This window comes from Taudactylus pleione, unplaced genomic scaffold, assembly GCF_031769625.1.
Source record: "Taudactylus pleione unplaced genomic scaffold, aTauple2 ptg000282l, whole genome shotgun sequence".
NCBI lineage: Eukaryota > Metazoa > Chordata > Amphibia > Anura > Myobatrachidae > Taudactylus > Taudactylus pleione.
The window spans coordinates 13,337,536-13,359,735 of record NW_028284684.1 but is presented as its reverse complement, the minus strand read 5'-3'; the positions used below and the strand labels follow the sequence as shown (position 1 = coordinate 13,359,735).

The window sequence follows — 22,200 nt, the reverse complement described above, 5'->3', positions numbered from 1 at the left end:
GGAGCCCATCGCAATTATCGTGACCATCAGGCTTGCGAGGAGACCCTGTGGAAGGGTCTGAGCTCTCACAAGCCCGAGTAAACTTCCTGCTCTAATAGAACAGGAAGTCCACTACTGACATCACTAGTGATGTCAGTAGGGCCACCCACAAACACCAGGCGTTCCTAAGGGAATGCCTGCATTTGTGCAGCCACCGCCCCCTCCCCGCATACAAAACGCGGTGAGTTATCAATCAACATTGACAGCCGCTCCGTCTTGTAGCTAGACCCATATCGATGGAGCAGCTGTCGCTGGACGGATCTTGCGCATGCACACGCCGGAGGCGGCGCATGGGTAGTGGGGGACCGTCGAACCACTTACGAGTGTTGTGCGCTTGCGAGTGTGTCTGAATCATGCCCATAGTCCTTAGGAAAATTTTTGGGTGCTTGCCAAAGACATGTAAATGAACTGCTTGTTAAAAAATAAAATCCATTCTACTAACCATTGCAAAAAGGTATTTGGGTCTTGAGGACCCACCTCATGGAGTTGGGCTTAGACAGCACAAGAAAATTGCTTGAGAAGTTACTTGACCTATACTGTTCTTGAGAATGGGGCCCAACAATGTGGTCTTTCAATGCTAGAAATGTCAAAATAATTCTGAATGTTGTAGTTTGATGTCCTAGAAAATGTGTGCAGATTTCATTCCAAAAAGTGGCATACACCAATATGCCAACCTCCTTGCCTATATTTTATTTCTACATATAAAAATGTAAGTATGTATAAACCTTCCCAAAATACCAAACCATTCTGATTTATTCCATAGCCACCTAACGCCAACAAATGGTAATAGAAGTATATCATTACAGTTGGTACATTTTGTTTTCTCTATCTGCTATTCCATTTGTATGGATCTATGAGGGTTTCCTTTAAGTACACATCTCAATATATTATAGTTTGGGTTGTTATTTATGCATGCCATAACATTTGTATTATTATTAAAGCCTCCCCATCGGGGAATTGAACCCCGGTCTCCCGCGTGACAGGCGGGGATACTCACCACTATACTAACGAGGATCGGCTGTGTGCTGTGATTTCTGGTCCAGTCCAGAAAAGTGATGTTCAACTAAGAGTTGTTATAATTTCCTTGGGTAATGAAAATGATTGAAATCATTTATACATCAATTTGTTAGTGTACTCTTTCACCATATATCAGATCCATGTCGATTCTTCTGCATCATGAGCTAGGTCAAATGCTTATAGAAATTGCCCCAGCTATTATTTTCTTACTCTACCCATGTCCGATAATCCCTGGACTGAGATGTTCTAGGATTTTACTGTTGATTTGCCAGTGTTTATAGGTATTTCTATGAATTGATTTATGGTTGACCATTTCTGATGCTTGATTGTATATTTAGTAATTCAAGATCCTTTAAAAAGCTCAAATGAATTTAGCAAAACCCATTACCCCTTATCAACTTTTTTCTAATTAGAATTTGATTAGAAATCCTTGAATGGCTAAAAGACTATTATGCTAGAGACCAATGGTAGCTCTGCATGAGGAATATTAAACTCCAAATCTCTTCTGCTAAATTATGCCCAAATTATGTGAATGCTATAAAAATTGATAATTTATTCTATTATTCAGCTACTGTTTCCAACTTAATTAAAAAAAATATATATATGTATATATTCACTCTTCTTTTAAGGCACCAATAAATATCTATGCATTTTCTGGATATTCTATACCATACAATTTTAATACATGGGAATCCTGAATATAAAGTCCAATAAATGCTGGATTTGCCATGTTGTACATGTTCTAAGCAATATCTTTTAGATTATAGCTGATATAGGGCCTGATTCAGTGCCGCTTGCTGCTAGTGAGTGCTTGCTCAGAACAAGGGCGGTTTTTTATGTTTTGTATTTGTTTTTTTCTTTCATCAGGCCGCTCGCTAAGCTGTGGGTGACCTCCCACAGCTTTTGCGAGTGGCCTGGAGCCCATCGCAATTATCGTGACCATCAGGCTTGCGAGGAGACCCTGTGGAAGGGTCTGAGCTCTCACAAGCCCGAGTAAACTTCCTGCTCTAATAGAACAGGAAGTCCACTACTGACATCACTAGTGATGTCAGTAGGGCCACCCACAAACACCAGGCGTTCCTAAGGGAATGCCTGCATTTGTGCAGCCACCGCCCCCTCCCCGCATACAAAACGCGGTGAGTTATCAATCAACATTGACAGCCGCTCCGTCTTGTAGCTAGACCCATATCGATGGAGCAGCTGTCGCTGGACGGATCTTGCGCATGCACACGCCGGAGGCGGCGCATGGGTAGTGGGGGACCGTCGAACCACTTACGAGTGTTGTGCGCTTGCGAGTGTGTCTGAATCATGCCCATAGTCCTTAGGAAAATTTTTGGGTGCTTGCCAAAGACATGTAAATGAACTGCTTGTTAAAAAATAAAATCCATTCTACTAACCATTGCAAAAAGGTATTTGGGTCTTGAGGACCCACCTCATGGAGTTGGGCTTAGACAGCACAAGAAAATTGCTTGAGAAGTTACTTGACCTATACTGTTCTTGAGAATGGGGCCCAACAATGTGGTCTTTCAATGCTAGAAATGTCAAAATAATTCTGAATGTTGTAGTTTGATGTCCTAGAAAATGTGTGCAGATTTCATTCCAAAAAGTGGCATACACCAATATGCCAACCTCCTTGCCTATATTTTATTTCTACATATAAAAATGTAAGTATGTATAAACCTTCCCAAAATACCAAACCATTCTGATTTATTCCATAGCCACCTAACGCCAACAAATGGTAATAGAAGTATATCATTACAGTTGGTACATTTTGTTTTCTCTATCTGCTATTCCATTTGTATGGATCTATGAGGGTTTCCTTTAAGTACACATCTCAATATATTATAGTTTGGGTTGTTATTTATGCATGCCATAACATTTGTATTATTATTAAAGCCTCCCCATCGGGGAATTGAACCCCGGTCTCCCGCGTGACAGGCGGGGATACTCACCACTATACTAACGAGGATCGGCTGTGTGCTGTGATTTCTGGTCCAGTCCAGAAAAGTGATGTTCAACTAAGAGTTGTTATAATTTCCTTGGGTAATGAAAATGATTGAAATCATTTATACATCAATTTGTTAGTGTACTCTTTCACCATATATCAGATCCATGTCGATTCTTCTGCATCATGAGCTAGGTCAAATGCTTATAGAAATTGCCCCAGCTATCATTTTCTTACTCTACCCATGTCCGATAATCCCTGGACTGAGATGTTCTAGGATTTTACTGTTGATTTGCCAGTGTTTATAGGTATTTCTATGAATTGATTTATGGTTGACCATTTCTGATGCTTGATTGTATATTTAGTAATTCAAGATCCTTTAAAAAGCTCAAATGAATTTAGCAAAACCCATTACCCCTTATCAACTTTTTTCTAATTAGAATTTGCTTAGAAATCCTTGAATGGCTAAAAGACTATTATGCTAGAGACCAATGGTAGCTCTGCATGAGGAATATTAAACTCCAAATCTCTTCTGCTAAATTATGCCCAAATTATGTGAATGCTATAAAAATTGATAATTTATTCTATTATTCAGCTACTGTTTCCAACTTAATTAAAAAAAATATATATATGTATATATTCACTCTTCTTTTAAGGCACCAATAAATATCTATGCATTTTCTGGATATTCTATACCATACAATTTTAATACATGGGAATCCTGAATATAGACCCATATCGATGGAGCAGCCATCGCTGGACGGATCTTGCGCATGCACACGCCGGAGGCGGCGCATGGGTAGTGGGGGACCGTCGAACCACTTACGAGTGTTGTGCGCTTGCGAGTGTGTCTGAATCACGCCCATAGTCCTTAGGAAAATTTTTGGGTTCTTGCCAAAGACATGTAAATGAAGTGCTTGTTAAAAAATAAAATCCATTCTACTAACCATTGCAAAATGGAATTTGGGTCTTGAGGACCCACCTCATGGAGTTGGGCTTAGACAGCACAAGAAAATTGCTTGAGAAGTTACTTGACCTATACTGTTCTTGAGAATGGGGCCCAACAATGTGGTCTTTCAATGCTAGAAATGTCAAAATAATTCTGAATGTTGTAGTTTGATGTCCTAGAAAATGTGTGCAGTTTTCATTCTAAAAAGTGGCATACACCAATATGCCAACCTCCTTGCCTATATTTTATTTCTACATATAAAAATGTAAGTATGTATAAACCTTCCCAAAATACCACACCATTCTGATTTATTCCATAGAAACCTAACGCCAACAAATGGTAATAGAAGTATATCATTACAGTTGGTACATTTTGTTTTCTCTATCTGCTATTCCATTTGTATGGATCTATGAGGGTTTCCTTTAAGTACACATCTCAATATATTATAGTTTGGGTTGTTATTTATGCATGCCATAACATTTGTATTATTATTATAGCCTCCCCGTCGGGGAATTGAACCCCGGTCTCCCGCGTGACAGGCGGGGATACTCACCACTATACTAACGAGGATCGGCTGTGTGCTGTGATTTCTGGTCCAGTCCAGAAAAGTGATGTTCAACTAAGAGTTGTTATAATTTCCTTGGGTAATGAAAATGATTGAAATCATTTATACATCAATTTGTTAGTGTACTCTTTCACCATATATCAGATCCATGTCGATTCTTCTGCATCATGAGCTAGGTCAAATGCTTATAGAAATTGCCCCAGCTATCATTTTCTTACTCTACCCATGTCCGATAATCCCTGGACTGAGATGTTCTAGGATTTTACTGTTGATTTGCCAGTGTTTATAGGTATTTCTATGAATTGATTTATGGTTGACCATTTCTGATGCTTGATTGTATATTTAGTAATTCAAGATCCTTTAAAAAGCTCAAATGAATTTAGCAAAACCCATTACCCCTTATCAACTTTTTTCTAATTAGAATTTGCTTAGAAATCCTTGAATGGCTAAAAGACTATTATGCTAGAGACCAATGGTAGCTCTGCATGAGGAATATTAAACTCCAAATCTCTTCTGCTAAATTATGCCCAAATTATGTGAATGCTATAAAAATTGATAATTTATTCTATTATTCAGCTACTGTTTCCAACTTAATTAAAAAAAATATATATATGTATATATTCACTCTTCTTTTAAGGCACCAATAAATATCTATGCATTTTCTGGATATTCTATACCATACAATTTTAATACATGGGAATCCTGAATATAGACCCATATCGATGGAGCAGCCATCGCTGGACGGATCTTGCGCATGCACACGCCGGAGGCGGCGCATGGGTAGTGGGGGACCGTCGAACCACTTACGAGTGTTGTGCGCTTGCGAGTGTGTCTGAATCACGCCCATAGTCCTTAGGAAAATTTTTGGGTTCTTGCCAAAGACATGTAAATGAAGTGCTTGTTAAAAAATAAAATCCATTCTACTAACCATTGCAAAATGGAATTTGGGTCTTGAGGACCCACCTCATGGAGTTGGGCTTAGACAGCACAAGAAAATTGCTTGAGAAGTTACTTGACCTATACTGTTCTTGAGAATGGGGCCCAACAATGTGGTCTTTCAATGCTAGAAATGTCAAAATAATTCTGAATGTTGTAGTTTGATGTCCTAGAAAATGTGTGCAGTTTTCATTCTAAAAAGTGGCATACACCAATATGCCAACCTCCTTGCCTATATTTTATTTCTACATATAAAAATGTAAGTATGTATAAACCTTCCCAAAATACCACACCATTCTGATTTATTCCATAGAAACCTAACGCCAACAAATGGTAATAGAAGTATATCATTACAGTTGGTACATTTTGTTTTCTCTATCTGCTATTCCATTTGTATGGATCTATGAGGGTTTCCTTTAAGTACACATCTCAATATATTATAGTTTGGGTTGTTATTTATGCATGCCATAACATTTGTATTATTATTATAGCCTCCCCGTCGGGGAATTGAACCCCGGTCTCCCGCGTGACAGGCGGGGATACTCACCACTATACTAACGAGGATCGGCTGTGTGCTGTGATTTCTGGTCCAGTCCAGAAAAGTGATGTTCAACTAAGAGTTGTTATAATTTCCTTGGGTAATGAAAATGATTGAAATCATTTATACATCAATTTGTTAGTGTACTCTTTCACCATATATCAGATCCATGTCGATTCTTCTGCATCATGAGCTAGGTCAAATGCTTATAGAAATTGCCCCAGCTATCATTTTCTTACTCTACCCATGTCCGATAATCCCTGGACTGAGATGTTCTAGGATTTTACTGTTGATTTGCCAGTGTTTATAGGTATTTCTATGAATTGATTTATGGTTGACCATTTCTGATGCTTGATTGTATATTTAGTAATTCAAGATCCTTTAAAAAGCTCAAATGAATTTAGCAAAACCCATTACCCCTTATCAACTTTTTTCTAATTAGAATTTGCTTAGAAATCCTTGAATGGCTAAAAGACTATTATGCTAGAGACCAATGGTAGCTCTGCATGAGGAATATTAAACTCCAAATCTCTTCTGCTAAATTATGCCCAAATTATGTGAATGCTATAAAAATTGATAATTTATTCTATTATTCAGCTACTGTTTCCAACTTAATAAAAAAAAATATATATATGTATATATTCACTCTTCTTTTAAGGCACCAATAAATATCTATGCATTTTCTGGATATTCTATACCATACAATTTTAATACATGGGAATCCTGAATATAGACCCATATCGATGGAGCAGCCATCGCTGGATGGATCTTGCGCATGCACACGCCGGAGGCGGCGCATGGGTAGTGGGGGACCATCGAACCACTTACGAGTGTTGTGCGCTTGCGAGTGTGTCTGAATCATGCCCATAGTCCTTAGGAAAATTTTTGGGTGCTTGCCAAAGACATGTAAATGAAGTGCTTGTTAAAAAATAAAATCCATTCTACTAACCATTGCAAAATGGAATTTGGGTCTTGAGGACCCACCTCATGGAGTTGGGCTTAGACAGCACAAGAAAATTGCTTGAGAAGTTACTTGACCTATACTGTTCTTGAGAATGGGGCCCAACAATGTGGTCTTTCAATGCTAGAAATGTCAAAATAATTCTGAATGTTGTAGTTTGATGTCCTAGAAAATGTGTGCAGTTTTCATTCCAAAAAGTGGCATACACCAATATGCCAACCTCCTTGCCTATATTTTATTTCTACATATAAAAATACCAAACCATTCTGATTTATTCCATAGCCACCTAACGCCAACAAATGGTAATAGAAGTATATCATTACAGTTGGTACATTTTGTTTTCTCTATCTGCTATTCCATTTGTATGGATCTATGAGGGTTTCCTTTAAGTACACATCTCAATATATTATAGTTTGGGTTGTTATTTATGCATGCCATAACATTTGTATTATTATTTTTCCACTGTGTCTGAAATGGAATATTGGAGAAATAAAAGTTATAGCCTCCCCGTCGGGGAATTGAACCCCAGTCTCCCGCGTGACAGGCGGGGATACTCACCACTATACTAACGAGGATCGGCTGTGTGCTGTGATTTCTGGTCCAGTCCAGAAAAGTGATGTTCAACTAAGAGTTGTTATAATTTCCTTGGGTAATGAAAATGATTGAAATCATTTATACATCAATTTGTTAGTGTACTCTTTCACCATATATCAGATCCATGTCGATTCTTCTGCATCATGAGCTAGGTCAAATGCTTATAGAAATTGCCCCAGCTATCATTTTCTTACTCTACCCATGTCCGATAATCCCTGGACTGAGATGTTCTAGGATTTTACTGTTGATTTGCCAGTGTTTATAGGTATTTCTATGAATTGATTTATGGTTGACCATTTCTGATGCTTGATTGTATATTTAGTAATTCAAGATCCTTTAAAAAGCTCAAATGAATTTAGCAAAACCCATTACCCCTTATCAACTTTTTTCTAATTAGAATTTGCTTAGAAATCCTTGAATGGCTAAAAGACTATTATGCTAGAGACCAATGGTAGCTCTGCATGAGGAATATTAAACTCCAAATCTCTTCTGCTAAATTATGCCCAAATTATGTGAATGCTATAAAAATTGATAATTTATTCTATTATTCAGCTACTGTTTCCAACTTAATTAAAAAAAATATATATATGTATATATTCACTCTTCTTTTAAGGCACCAATAAATATCTATGCATTTTCTGGATATTCTATACCATACAATTTTAATACATGGGAATCCTGAATATAGACCCATATCGATGGAGCAGCCATCGCTGGATGGATCTTGCGCATGCACACGCCGGAGGCGGCGCATGGGTAGTGGGGGACCGTCGAACCACTTACGAGTGTTGTGTGCTTGCGAGTGTGTCTGAATCATGCCCATAGTCCTTAGGAAAATTTTTGGGTGCTTGCCAAAGACATGTAAATGAAGTGCTTGTTAAAAAATTAAATCCATTCTACTAACCATTGCAAAATGGAATTTGGGTCTTGAGGACCCACCTCATGGAGTTGGGCTTAGACAGCACAAGAAAATTGCTTGAGAAGTTACTTGACCTATACTGTTCTTGAGAATGGGGCCCAACAATGTGGTCTTTCAATGCTAGAAATGTCAAAATAATTCTGAATGTTGTAGTTTGATGTCCTAGAAAATGTGTGCAGTTTTCATTCCAAAAAGTGGCATACACCAATATGCCAACCTCCTTGCCTATATTTTATTTCTACATATAAAAATACCAAACCATTCTGATTTATTCCATAGCCACCTAACGCCAACAAATGGTAATAGAAGTATATCATTACAGTTGGTACATTTTGTTTTCTCTATCTGCTATTCCATTTGTATGGATCTATGAGGGTTTCCTTTAAGTACACATCTCAATATATTATAGTTTGGGTTGTTATTTATGCATGCCATAACATTTGTATTATTATTTTTCCACTGTGTCTGAAATGGAATTTTGGAGAAATAAAAGTTATAGCCTCCCCGTCAGGGAATTGAACCCCAGTCTCCCGCGTGACAGGCGGGGATACTCACCACTATACTAACGAGGATCGGCTGTGTGCTGTGATTTCTGGTCCAGTCCAGAAAAGTGATGTTCAACTAAGAGTTGTTATAATTTCCTTGGGTAATGAAAATGATTGAAATCATTTATACATCAATTTGTTAGTGTACTCTTTCACCATATATCAGATCCATGTCGATTCTTCTGCATCATGAGCTAGGTCAAATGCTTATAGAAATTGCCACAGCTATCATTTTCTTACTCTACCCATGTCCGATAATCCCTGGACTGAGATGTTCTAGGATTTTACTGTTGATTTGCCAGTGTTTATAGGTATTTCTATGAATTGATTTATGGTTGACCATTTCTGATGCTTGATTGTATATTTAGTAATTCAAGATCCTTTAAAAAGCTCAAATGAATTTAGCAAAACCCATTACCCCTTATCAACTTTTTTCTAATTAGAATTTGCTTAGAAATCCTTGAATGGCTAAAAGACTATTATGCTAGAGACCAATGGTAGATCTGCATGAGGAATATTAAACTCCAAATCTCTTCTGCTAAATTATGCCCAAATTATGTGAATGCTATAAAAATTGATAATTTATTCTATTATTCAGCTACTGTTTCCAACTTAATAAAAAAAAATATATATATGTATATATTCACTCTTCTTTTAAGGCACCAATAAATATCTATGCATTTTCTGGATATTCTATACCATACAATTTTAATACATGGGAATCCTGAATATAGACCCATATCGATGGAGCAGCCATCGCTGGACGGATCTTGCGCATGCACACGCCGGAGGCGGCGCATGGGTAGTGGGGGACCGTCGAACCACTTACGAGTGTTGTGCGCTTGCGAGTGTGTCTGAATCATGCCCATAGTCCTTAGGAAAATTTTTGGGTGCTTGCCAAAGACATGTAAATGAAGTGCTTGTTAAAAAATTAAATCCATTCTACTAACCATTGCAAAATGGAATTTGGGTCTTGAGGACCCACCTCATGGAGTTGGGCTTAGACAGCACAAGAAAATTGCTTGAGAAGTTACTTGACCTATACTGTTCTTGAGAATGGGGCCCAACAATGTGGTCTTTCAATGCTAGAAATGTCAAAATAATTCTGAATGTTGTAGTTTGATGTCCTAGAAAATGTGTGCAGTTTTCATTCCAAAAAGTGGCATACACCAATATGCCAACCTCCTTGCCTATATTTTATTTCTACATATAAAAATACCAAACCATTCTGATTTATTCCATAGCCACCTAACGCCAACAAATGGTAATAGAAGTATATCATTACAGTTGGTACATTTTGTTTTCTCTATCTGCTATTCCATTTGTATGGATCTATGAGGGTTTCCTTTAAGTACACATCTCAATATATTATAGTTTGGGTTGTTATTTATGCATGCCATAACATTTGTATTATTATTTTTCCACTGTGTCTGAAATGGAATTTTGGAGAAATAAAAGTTATAGCCTCCCCGTCGGGGAATTGAACCCCGGTCTCCCGCGTGACAGGCGGGGATACTCACCACTATACTAACGAGGATCGGCTGTGTGCTGTGATTTCTGGTCCAGTCCAGAAAAGTGATGTTCAACTAAGAGTTGTTATAATTTCCTTGGGTAATGAAAATGATTGAAATCATTTATACATCAATTTGTTAGTGTACTCTTTCACCATATATCAGATCCATGTCGATTCTTCTGCATCATGAGCTAGGTCAAATGCTTATAGAAATTGCCCCAGCTATCATTTTCTTACTCTACCCATGTCCGATAATCCCTGGACTGAGATGTTCTAGGATTTTACTGTTGATTTGCCAGTGTTTATAGGTATTTCTATGAATTGATTTATGGTTGACCATTTCTGATGCTTGATTGTATATTTAGTAATTCAAGATCCTTTAAAAAGCTCAAATGAATTTAGCAAAACCCATTACCCCTTATCAACTTTTTTCTAATTAGAATTTGCTTAGAAATCCTTGAATGGCTAAAAGACTATTATGCTAGAGACCAATGGTAGCTCTGCATGAGGAATATTAAACTCCAAATCTCTTCTGCTAAATTATGCCCAAATTATGTGAATGCTATAAAAATTGATAATTTATTCTATTATTCAGCTACTGTTTCCAACTTAATTAAAAAAAATATATATATGTATATACTCACTCTTCTTTTAAGGCACCAATAAATATCTATGCATTTTCTGGATATTCTATACCATACAATTTTAATACATGGGAATCCTGAATATAGACCCATATCGATGGAGCAGCCATCGCTGGATGGATCTTGCGCATGCACACGCCGGAGGCGGCGCATGGGTAGTGGGGGACCATCGAACCACTTACGAGTGTTGTGCGCTTGCGAGTGTGTCTGAATCATGCCCATAGTCCTTAGGAAAATTTTTGGGTGCGTGCCAAAGACATGTAAATGAAGTGCTTGTTAAAAAATAAAATCCATTCTACTAACCATTGCAAAATGGAATTTGGGTCTTGAGGACCCACCTCATGGAGTTGGGCTTAGACAGCACAAGAAAATTGCTTGAGAAGTTACTTGACCTATACTGTTCTTGAGAATGGGGCCCAACAATGTGGTCTTTCAATGCTAGAAATGTCAAAATAATTCTGAATGTTGTAGTTTGATGTCCTAGAAAATGTGTGCAGTTTTCATTCCAAAAAGTGGCATACACCAATATGCCAACCTCCTTGCCTATATTTTATTTCTACATATAAAAATACCAAACCATTCTGATTTATTCCATAGCCACCTAACGCCAACAAATGGTAATAGAAGTATATCATTACAGTTGGTACATTTTGTTTTCTCTATCTGCTATTCCATTTGTATGGATCTATGAGGGTTTCCTTTAAGTACACATCTCAATATATTATAGTTTGGGTTGTTATTTATGCATGCCATAACATTTGTATTATTATTTTTCCACTGTGTCTGAAATGGAATATTGGAGAAATAAAAGTTATAGCCTCCCCGTCGGGGAATTGAACCCCGGTCTCCCGCGTGACAGGCGGGGATACTCACCACTATACTAACGAGGATCGGCTGTGTGCTGTGATTTCTGGTCCAGTCCAGAAAAGTGATGTTCAACTAAGAGTTGTTATAATTTCCTTGGGTAATGAAAATGATTGAAATCATTTATACATCAATTTGTTAGTGTACTCTTTCACCATATATCAGATCCATGTCGATTCTTCTGCATCATGAGCTAGGTCAAATGCTTATAGAAATTGCCCCAGCTATCATTTTCTTACTCTACCCATGTCCGATAATCCCTGGACTGAGATGTTCTAGGATTTTACTGTTGATTTGCCAGTGTTTATAGGTATTTCTATGAATTGATTTATGGTTGACCATTTCTGATGCTTGATTGTATATTTAGTAATTCAAGATCCTTTAAAAAGCTCAAATGAATTTAGCAAAACCCATTACCCCTTATCAACTTTTTTCTAATTAGAATTTGCTTAGAAATCCTTGAATGGCTAAAAGACTATTATGCTAGAGACCAATGGTAGCTCTGCATGAGGAATATTAAACTCCAAATCTCTTCTGCTAAATTATGCCCAAATTATGTGAATGCTATAAAAATTGATAATTTATTCTATTATTCAGCTACTGTTTCCAACTTAATTAAAAAAAATATATATATGTATATATTCACTCTTCTTTTAAGGCACCAATAAATATCTATGCATTTTCTGGATATTCTATACCATACAATTTTAATACATGGGAATCCTGAATATAGACCCATATCGATGGAGCAGCCATCGCTGGACGGATCTTGCGCATGCACACGCCGGAGGCGGCGCATGGGTAGTGGGGGACCGTCGAACCACTTACGAGTGTTGTGCGCTTGCGAGTGTGTCTGAATCACGCCCATAGTCCTTAGGAAAATTTTTGGGTTCTTGCCAAAGACATGTAAATGAAGTGCTTGTTAAAAAATAAAATCCATTCTACTAACCATTGCAAAATGGAATTTGGGTCTTGAGGACCCACCTCATGGAGTTGGGCTTAGACAGCACAAGAAAATTGCTTGAGAAGTTACTTGACCTATACTGTTCTTGAGAATGGGGCCCAACAATGTGGTCTTTCAATGCTAGAAATGTCAAAATAATTCTGAATGTTGTAGTTTGATGTCCTAGAAAATGTGTGCAGTTTTCATTCTAAAAAGTGGCATACACCAATATGCCAACCTCCTTGCCTATATTTTATTTCTACATATAAAAATGTAAGTATGTATAAACCTTCCCAAAATACCACACCATTCTGATTTATTCCATAGAAACCTAACGCCAACAAATGGTAATAGAAGTATATCATTACAGTTGGTACATTTTGTTTTCTCTATCTGCTATTCCATTTGTATGGATCTATGAGGGTTTCCTTTAAGTACACATCTCAATATATTATAGTTTGGGTTGTTATTTATGCATGCCATAACATTTGTATTATTATTATAGCCTCCCCGTCGGGGAATTGAACCCCGGTCTCCCGCGTGACAGGCGGGGATACTCACCACTATACTAACGAGGATCGGCTGTGTGCTGTGATTTCTGGTCCAGTCCAGAAAAGTGATGTTCAACTAAGAGTTGTTATAATTTCCTTGGGTAATGAAAATGATTGAAATCATTTATACATCAATTTGTTAGTGTACTCTTTCACCATATATCAGATCCATGTCGATTCTTCTGCATCATGAGCTAGGTCAAATGCTTATAGAAATTGCCCCAGCTATCATTTTCTTACTCTACCCATGTCCGATAATCCCTGGACTGAGATGTTCTAGGATTTTACTGTTGATTTGCCAGTGTTTATAGGTATTTCTATGAATTGATTTATGGTTGACCATTTCTGATGCTTGATTGTATATTTAGTAATTCAAGATCCTTTAAAAAGCTCAAATGAATTTAGCAAAACCCATTACCCCTTATCAACTTTTTTCTAATTAGAATTTGCTTAGAAATCCTTGAATGGCTAAAAGACTATTATGCTAGAGACCAATGGTAGCTCTGCATGAGGAATATTAAACTCCAAATCTCTTCTGCTAAATTATGCCCAAATTATGTGAATGCTATAAAAATTGATAATTTATTCTATTATTCAGCTACTGTTTCCAACTTAATAAAAAAAAATATATATATGTATATATTCACTCTTCTTTTAAGGCACCAATAAATATCTATGCATTTTCTGGATATTCTATACCATACAATTTTAATACATGGGAATCCTGAATATAGACCCATATCGATGGAGCAGCCATCGCTGGATGGATCTTGCGCATGCACACGCCGGAGGCGGCGCATGGGTAGTGGGGGACCATCGAACCACTTACGAGTGTTGTGCGCTTGCGAGTGTGTCTGAATCATGCCCATAGTCCTTAGGAAAATTTTTGGGTGCTTGCCAAAGACATGTAAATGAAGTGCTTGTTAAAAAATAAAATCCATTCTACTAACCATTGCAAAATGGAATTTGGGTCTTGAGGACCCACCTCATGGAGTTGGGCTTAGACAGCACAAGAAAATTGCTTGAGAAGTTACTTGACCTATACTGTTCTTGAGAATGGGGCCCAACAATGTGGTCTTTCAATGCTAGAAATGTCAAAATAATTCTGAATGTTGTAGTTTGATGTCCTAGAAAATGTGTGCAGTTTTCATTCCAAAAAGTGGCATACACCAATATGCCAACCTCCTTGCCTATATTTTATTTCTACATATAAAAATACCAAACCATTCTGATTTATTCCATAGCCACCTAACGCCAACAAATGGTAATAGAAGTATATCATTACAGTTGGTACATTTTGTTTTCTCTATCTGCTATTCCATTTGTATGGATCTATGAGGGTTTCCTTTAAGTACACATCTCAATATATTATAGTTTGGGTTGTTATTTATGCATGCCATAACATTTGTATTATTATTTTTCCACTGTGTCTGAAATGGAATATTGGAGAAATAAAAGTTATAGCCTCCCCGTCGGGGAATTGAACCCCAGTCTCCCGCGTGACAGGCGGGGATACTCACCACTATACTAACGAGGATCGGCTGTGTGCTGTGATTTCTGGTCCAGTCCAGAAAAGTGATGTTCAACTAAGAGTTGTTATAATTTCCTTGGGTAATGAAAATGATTGAAATCATTTATACATCAATTTGTTAGTGTACTCTTTCACCATATATCAGATCCATGTCGATTCTTCTGCATCATGAGCTAGGTCAAATGCTTATAGAAATTGCCCCAGCTATCATTTTCTTACTCTACCCATGTCCGATAATCCCTGGACTGAGATGTTCTAGGATTTTACTGTTGATTTGCCAGTGTTTATAGGTATTTCTATGAATTGATTTATGGTTGACCATTTCTGATGCTTGATTGTATATTTAGTAATTCAAGATCCTTTAAAAAGCTCAAATGAATTTAGCAAAACCCATTACCCCTTATCAACTTTTTTCTAATTAGAATTTGCTTAGAAATCCTTGAATGGCTAAAAGACTATTATGCTAGAGACCAATGGTAGCTCTGCATGAGGAATATTAAACTCCAAATCTCTTCTGCTAAATTATGCCCAAATTATGTGAATGCTATAAAAATTGATAATTTATTCTATTATTCAGCTACTGTTTCCAACTTAATTAAAAAAAATATATATATGTATATATTCACTCTTCTTTTAAGGCACCAATAAATATCTATGCATTTTCTGGATATTCTATACCATACAATTTTAATACATGGGAATCCTGAATATAGACCCATATCGATGGAGCAGCCATCGCTGGATGGATCTTGCGCATGCACACGCCGGAGGCGGCGCATGGGTAGTGGGGGACCGTCGAACCACTTACGAGTGTTGTGTGCTTGCGAGTGTGTCTGAATCATGCCCATAGTCCTTAGGAAAATTTTTGGGTGCTTGCCAAAGACATGTAAATGAAGTGCTTGTTAAAAAATTAAATCCATTCTACTAACCATTGCAAAATGGAATTTGGGTCTTGAGGACCCACCTCATGGAGTTGGGCTTAGACAGCACAAGAAAATTGCTTGAGAAGTTACTTGACCTATACTGTTCTTGAGAATGGGGCCCAACAATGTGGTCTTTCAATGCTAGAAATGTCAAAATAATTCTGAATGTTGTAGTTTGATGTCCTAGAAAATGTGTGCAGTTTTCATTCCAAAAAGTGGCATACACCAATATGCCAACCTCCTTGCCTATATTTTATTTCTACATATAAAAATACCAAACCATTCTGATTTATTCCATAGCCACCTAACGCCAACAAATGGTAATAGAAGTATATCATTACAGTTGGTACATTTTGTTTTCTCTATCTGCTATTCCATTTGTATGGATCTATGAGGGTTTCCTTTAAGTACACATCTCAATATATTATAGTTTGGGTTGTTATTTATGCATGCCATAACATTTGTATTATTATTTTTCCACTGTGTCTGAAATGGAATTTTGGAGAAATAAAAGTTATAGCCTCCCCGTCAGGGAATTGAACCCCAGTCTCCCGCGTGACAGGCGGGGATACTCACCACTATACTAACGAGGATCGGCTGTGTGCTGTGATTTCTGGTCCAGTCCAGAAAAGTGATGTTCAACTAAGAGTTGTTATAATTTCCTTGGGTAATGAAAATGATTGAAATCATTTATACATCAATTTGTTAGTGTACTCTTTCACCATATATCAGATCCATGTCGATTCTTCTGCATCATGAGCTAGGTCAAATGCTTATAGAAATTGCCACAGCTATCATTTTCTTACTCTACCCATGTCCGATAATCCCTGGACTGAGATGTTCTAGGATTTTACTGTTGATTTGCCAGTGTTTATAGGTATTTCTATGAATTGATTTATGGTTGACCATTTCTGATGCTTGATTGTATATTTAGTAATTCAAGATCCTTTAAAAAGCTCAAATGAATTTAGCAAAACCCATTACCCCTTATCAACTTTTTTCTAATTAGAATTTGCTTAGAAATCCTTGAATGGCTAAAAGACTATTATGCTAGAGACCAATGGTAGATCTGCATGAGGAATATTAAACTCCAAATCTCTTCTGCTAAATTATGCCCAAATTATGTGAATGCTATAAAAATTGATAATTTATTCTATTATTCAGCTACTGTTTCCAACTTAATTAAAAAAAATATATATATGTATATATTCACTCTTCTTTTAAGGCACCAATAAATATCTATGCATTTTCTGGATATTCTATACCATACAATTTTAATACATGGGAATCCTGAATATAGACCCATATCGATGGAGCAGCCATCGCTGGACGGATCTTGCGCATGCACACGCCGGAGGCGGCGCATGGGTAGTGGGGGACCGTCGAACCACTTACGAGTGTTGTGCGCTTGCGAGTGTGTCTGAATCATGCCCATAGTCCTTAGGAAAATTTTTGGGTGCTTGCCAAAGACATGTAAATGAAGTGCTTGTTAAAAAATAAAATCCATTCTACTAACCATTGCAAAATGGAATTTGGGTCTTGAGGACCCACCTCATGGAGTTGGGCTTAGACAGCACAAGAAAATTGCTTGAGAAGTTACTTGACCTATACTGTTCTTGAGAATGGGGCCCAACAATGTGGTCTTTCAATGCTAGAAATGTCAAAATAATTCTGAATGTTGTAGTTTGATGTCCTAGAAAATGTGTGCAGTTTTCATTCCAAAAAGTGGCATACACCAATATGCCAACCTCCTTGCCTATATTTTATTTCTACATATAAAAATACCAAACCATTCTGATTTATTCCATAGCCACCTAACGCCAACAAATGGTAATAGAAGTATATCATTACAGTTGGTACATTTTGTTTTCTCTATCTGCTATTCCATTTGTATGGATCTATGAGGGTTTCCTTTAAGTACACATCTCAATATATTATAGTTTGGGTTGTTATTTATGCATGCCATAACATTTGTATTATTATTTTTCCACTGTGTCTGAAATGGAATATTGGAAAAATAAAAGTTATAGCCTCCCCGTCGGGGAATTGAACCCCGGTCTCCCGCGTGACAGGCGGGGATACTCACCACTATACTAACGAGGATCGGCTGTGTGCTGTGATTTCTGGTCCAGTCCAGAAAAGTGATGTTCAACTAAGAGTTGTTATAATTTCCTTGGGTAATGAAAATGATTGAAATCATTTATACATCAATTTGTTAGTGTACTCTTTCACCATATATCAGATCCATGTCGATTCTTCTGCATCATGAGCTAGGTCAAATGCTTATAGAAATTGCCCCAGCTATCATTTTCTTACTCTACCCATGTCCGATAATCCCTGGACTGAGATGTTCTAGGATTTTACTGTTGATTTGCCAGTGTTTATAGGTATTTCTATGAATTGATTTATGGTTGACCATTTCTGATGCTTGATTGTATATTAAGTAATTCAAGATCCTTTAAAAAGCTCAAATGAATTTAGCAAAACCCATTACCCCTTATCAACTTTTTTCTAATTAGAATTTGCTTAGAAATCCTTGAATGGCTAAAAGACTATTATGCTAGAGACCAATGGTAGCTCTGCATGAGGAATATTAAACTCCAAATCTCTTCTGCTAAATTATGCCCAAATTATGTGAATGCTATAAAAATTGATAATTTATTCTATTATTCAGCTACTGTTTCCAACTTAATAAAAAAAAATATATATATGTATATATTCACTCTTCTTTTAAGGCACCAATAAATATCTATGCATTTTCTGGATATTCTATACCATACAATTTTAATACATGGGAATCCTGAATATAGACCCATATCGATGGAGCAGCCATCGCTGGACGGATCTTGCGCATGCACACGCCGGAGGCGGCGCATGGGTAGTGGGGGACCGTCGAACCACTTACGAGTGTTGTGCGCTTGCGAGTGTGTCTGAATCATGCCCATAGTCCTTAGGAAAATTTTTGGGTGCTTGCCAAAGACATGTAAATGAAGTGCTTGTTAAAAAATTAAATCCATTCTACTAACCATTGCAAAATGGAATTTGGGTCTTGAGGACCCACCTCATGGAGTTGGGCTTAGACAGCACAAGAAAATTGCTTGAGAAGTTACTTGACCTATACTGTTCTTGAGAATGGGGCCCAACAATGTGGTCTTTCAATGCTAGAAATGTCAAAATAATTCTGAATGTTGTAGTTTGATGTCCTAGAAAATGTGTGCAGTTTTCATTCCAAAAAGTGGCATACACCAATATGCCAACCTCCTTGCCTATATTTTATTTCTACATATAAAAATACCAAACCATTCTGATTTATTCCATAGCCACCTAACGCCAACAAATGGTAATAGAAGTATATCATTACAGTTGGTACATTTTGTTTTCTCTATCTGCTATTCCATTTGTATGGATCTATGAGGGTTTCCTTTAAGTACACATCTCAATATATTATAGTTTGGGTTGTTATTTATGCATGCCATAACATTTGTATTATTATTTTTCCACTGTGTCTGAAATGGAATTTTGGAGAAATAAAAGTTATAGCCTCCCCGTCGGGGAATTGAACCCCGGTCTCCCGCGTGACAGGCGGGGATACTCACCACTATACTAACGAGGATCGGCTGTGTGCTGTGATTTCTGGTCCAGTCCAGAAAAGTGATGTTCAACTAAGAGTTGTTATAATTTCCTTGGGTAATGAAAATGATTGAAATCATTTATACATCAATTTGTTAGTGTACTCTTTCACCATATATCAGATCCATGTCGATTCTTCTGCATCATGAGCTAGGTCAAATGCTTATAGAAATTGCCCCAGCTATCATTTTCTTACTCTACCCATGTCCGATAATCCCTGGACTGAGATGTTCTAGGATTTTACTGTTGATTTGCCAGTGTTTATAGGTATTTCTATGAATTGATTTATGGTTGACCATTTCTGATGCTTGATTGTATATTTAGTAATTCAAGATCCTTTAAAAAGCTCAAATGAATTTAGCAAAACCCATTACCCCTTATCAACTTTTTTCTAATTAGAATTTGCTTAGAAATCCTTGAATGGCTAAAAGACTATTATGCTAGAGACCAATGGTAGCTCTGCATGAGGAATATTAAACTCCAAATCTCTTCTGCTAAATTATGCCCAAATTATGTGAATGCTATAAAAATTGATAATTTATTCTATTATTCAGCTACTGTTTCCAACTTAATTAAAAAAAATATATATATGTATATACTCACTCTTCTTTTAAGGCACCAATAAATATCTATGCATTTTCTGGATATTCTATACCATACAATTTTAATACATGGGAATCCTGAATATAGACCCATATCGATGGAGCAGCCATCGCTGGATGGATCTTGCGCATGCACACGCCGGAGGCGGCGCATGGGTAGTGGGGGACCATCGAACCACTTACGAGTGTTGTGCGCTTGCGAGTGTGTCTGAATCATGCCCATAGTCCTTAGGAAAATTTTTGGGTGCGTGCCAAAGACATGTAAATGAAGTGCTTGTTAAAAAATAAAATCCATTCTACTAACCATTGCAAAATGGAATTTGGGTCTTGAGGACCCACCTCATGGAGTTGGGCTTAGACAGCACAAGAAAATTGCTTGAGAAGTTACTTGACCTATACTGTTCTTGAGAATGGGGCCCAACAATGTGGTCTTTCAATGCTAGAAATGTCAAAATAATTCTGAATGTTGTAGTTTGATGTCCTAGAAAATGTGTGCAGTTTTCATTCCAAAAAGTGGCATACACCAATATGCCAACCTCCTTGCCTATATTTTATTTCTACATATAAAAATACCAAACCATTCTGATTTATTCCATAGCCACCTAACGCCAACAAATGGTAATAGAAGTATATCATTACAGTTGGTACATTTTGTTTTCTCTATCTGCTATTCCATTTGTATGGATCTATGAGGGTTTCCTTTAAGTACACATCTCAATATATTATAGTTTGGGTTGTTATTTATGCATGCCATAACATTTGTATTATTATTTTTCCACTGTGTCTGAAATGGAATATTGGAGAAATAAAAGTTATAGCCTCCCCGTCGGGGAATTGAACCCCGGTCTCCCGCGTGACAGGCGGGGATACTCACCACTATACTAACGAGGATCGGCTGTGTGCTGTGATTTCTGGTCCAGTCCAGAAAAGTGATGTTCAACTAAGAGTTGTTATAATTTCCTTGGGTAATGAAAATGATTGAAATCATTTATACATCAATTTGTTAGTGTACTCTTTCACCATATATCAGATCCATGTCGATTCTTCTGCATCATGAGCTAGGTCAAATGCTTATAGAAATTGCCCCAGCTATCATTTTCTTACTCTACCCATGTCCGATAATCCCTGGACTGAGATGTTCTAGGATTTTACTGTTGATTTGCCAGTGTTTATAGGTATTTCTATGAATTGATTTATGGTTGACCATTTCTGATGCTTGATTGTATATTTAGTAATTCAAGATCCTTTAAAAAGCTCAAATGAATTTAGCAAAACCCATTACCCCTTATCAACTTTTTTCTAATTAGAATTTGCTTAGAAATCCTTGAATGGCTAAAAGACTATTATGCTAGAGACCAATGGTAGCTCTGCATGAGGAATATTAAACTCCAAATCTCTTCTGCTAAATTATGCCCAAATTATGTGAATGCTATAAAAATTGATAATTTATTCTATTATTCAGCTACTGTTTCCAACTTAATTAAAAAAAATATATATATGTATATATTCACTCTTCTTTTAAGGCACCAATAAATATCTATGCATTTTCTGGATATTCTATACCATACAATTTTAATACATGGGAATCCTGAATATAGACCCATATCGATGGAGCAGCCATCGCTGGATGGATCTTGCGCATGCACACGCCGGAGGCGGCGCATGGGTAGTGGGGGACCGTCGAACCACTTACGAGTGTTGTGTGCTTGCGAGTGTGTCTGAATCATGCCCATAGTCCTTAGGAAAATTTTTGGGTGCTTGCCAAAGACATGTAAATGAAGTGCTTGTTAAAAAATTAAATCCATTCTACTAACCATTGCAAAATGGAATTTGGGTCTTGAGGACCCACCTCATGGAGTTGGGCTTAGACAGCACAAGAAAATTGCTTGAGAAGTTACTTGACCTATACTGTTCTTGAGAATGGGGCCCAACAATGTGGTCTTTCAATGCTAGAAATGTCAAAATAATTCTGAATGTTGTAGTTTGATGTC

At 37.1% G+C, this 22,200-nt stretch overlaps 12 non-coding genes across 12 annotated transcripts; all 12 read right to left on the bottom strand.

Moving 5' to 3' along the window:
• Nucleotides 1–981: 981 nt before the first annotated feature.
• Nucleotides 982–1,053, bottom strand: TRNAD-GUC (transfer RNA aspartic acid (anticodon GUC)). The gene has a single exon. It is a non-coding gene; the product is annotated as a tRNA-Asp (tRNA).
• A 1,900-nt stretch (nucleotides 1,054–2,953) lies between these two features.
• TRNAD-GUC (transfer RNA aspartic acid (anticodon GUC)) lies at nucleotides 2,954–3,025 on the bottom strand. The gene has a single exon. It is a non-coding gene; the product is annotated as a tRNA-Asp (tRNA).
• A 1,423-nt stretch (nucleotides 3,026–4,448) lies between these two features.
• TRNAD-GUC (transfer RNA aspartic acid (anticodon GUC)) lies at nucleotides 4,449–4,520 on the bottom strand. The gene has a single exon. It is a non-coding gene; the product is annotated as a tRNA-Asp (tRNA).
• A 1,423-nt stretch (nucleotides 4,521–5,943) lies between these two features.
• On the bottom strand, nucleotides 5,944–6,015 carry TRNAD-GUC (transfer RNA aspartic acid (anticodon GUC)). The gene has a single exon. It is a non-coding gene; the product is annotated as a tRNA-Asp (tRNA).
• Nucleotides 6,016–7,453: 1,438 nt separating this feature from the next.
• TRNAD-GUC (transfer RNA aspartic acid (anticodon GUC)) lies at nucleotides 7,454–7,525 on the bottom strand. Its single transcript has one exon. It is a non-coding gene; the product is annotated as a tRNA-Asp (tRNA).
• A 2,948-nt stretch (nucleotides 7,526–10,473) lies between these two features.
• TRNAD-GUC (transfer RNA aspartic acid (anticodon GUC)) lies at nucleotides 10,474–10,545 on the bottom strand. The gene has a single exon. It is a non-coding gene; the product is annotated as a tRNA-Asp (tRNA).
• A 1,438-nt stretch (nucleotides 10,546–11,983) lies between these two features.
• On the bottom strand, nucleotides 11,984–12,055 carry TRNAD-GUC (transfer RNA aspartic acid (anticodon GUC)). Its single transcript has one exon. It is a non-coding gene; the product is annotated as a tRNA-Asp (tRNA).
• A 1,423-nt stretch (nucleotides 12,056–13,478) lies between these two features.
• On the bottom strand, nucleotides 13,479–13,550 carry TRNAD-GUC (transfer RNA aspartic acid (anticodon GUC)). Its single transcript has one exon. It is a non-coding gene; the product is annotated as a tRNA-Asp (tRNA).
• Nucleotides 13,551–14,988: 1,438 nt separating this feature from the next.
• On the bottom strand, nucleotides 14,989–15,060 carry TRNAD-GUC (transfer RNA aspartic acid (anticodon GUC)). Its single transcript has one exon. It is a non-coding gene; the product is annotated as a tRNA-Asp (tRNA).
• Nucleotides 15,061–18,008: 2,948 nt separating this feature from the next.
• Nucleotides 18,009–18,080, bottom strand: TRNAD-GUC (transfer RNA aspartic acid (anticodon GUC)). The gene has a single exon. It is a non-coding gene; the product is annotated as a tRNA-Asp (tRNA).
• Nucleotides 18,081–19,518: 1,438 nt separating this feature from the next.
• Nucleotides 19,519–19,590, bottom strand: TRNAD-GUC (transfer RNA aspartic acid (anticodon GUC)). Its single transcript has one exon. It is a non-coding gene; the product is annotated as a tRNA-Asp (tRNA).
• Nucleotides 19,591–21,028: 1,438 nt separating this feature from the next.
• On the bottom strand, nucleotides 21,029–21,100 carry TRNAD-GUC (transfer RNA aspartic acid (anticodon GUC)). Its single transcript has one exon. It is a non-coding gene; the product is annotated as a tRNA-Asp (tRNA).
• Between the last annotated feature and the right edge of the window lie 1,100 nt (nucleotides 21,101–22,200).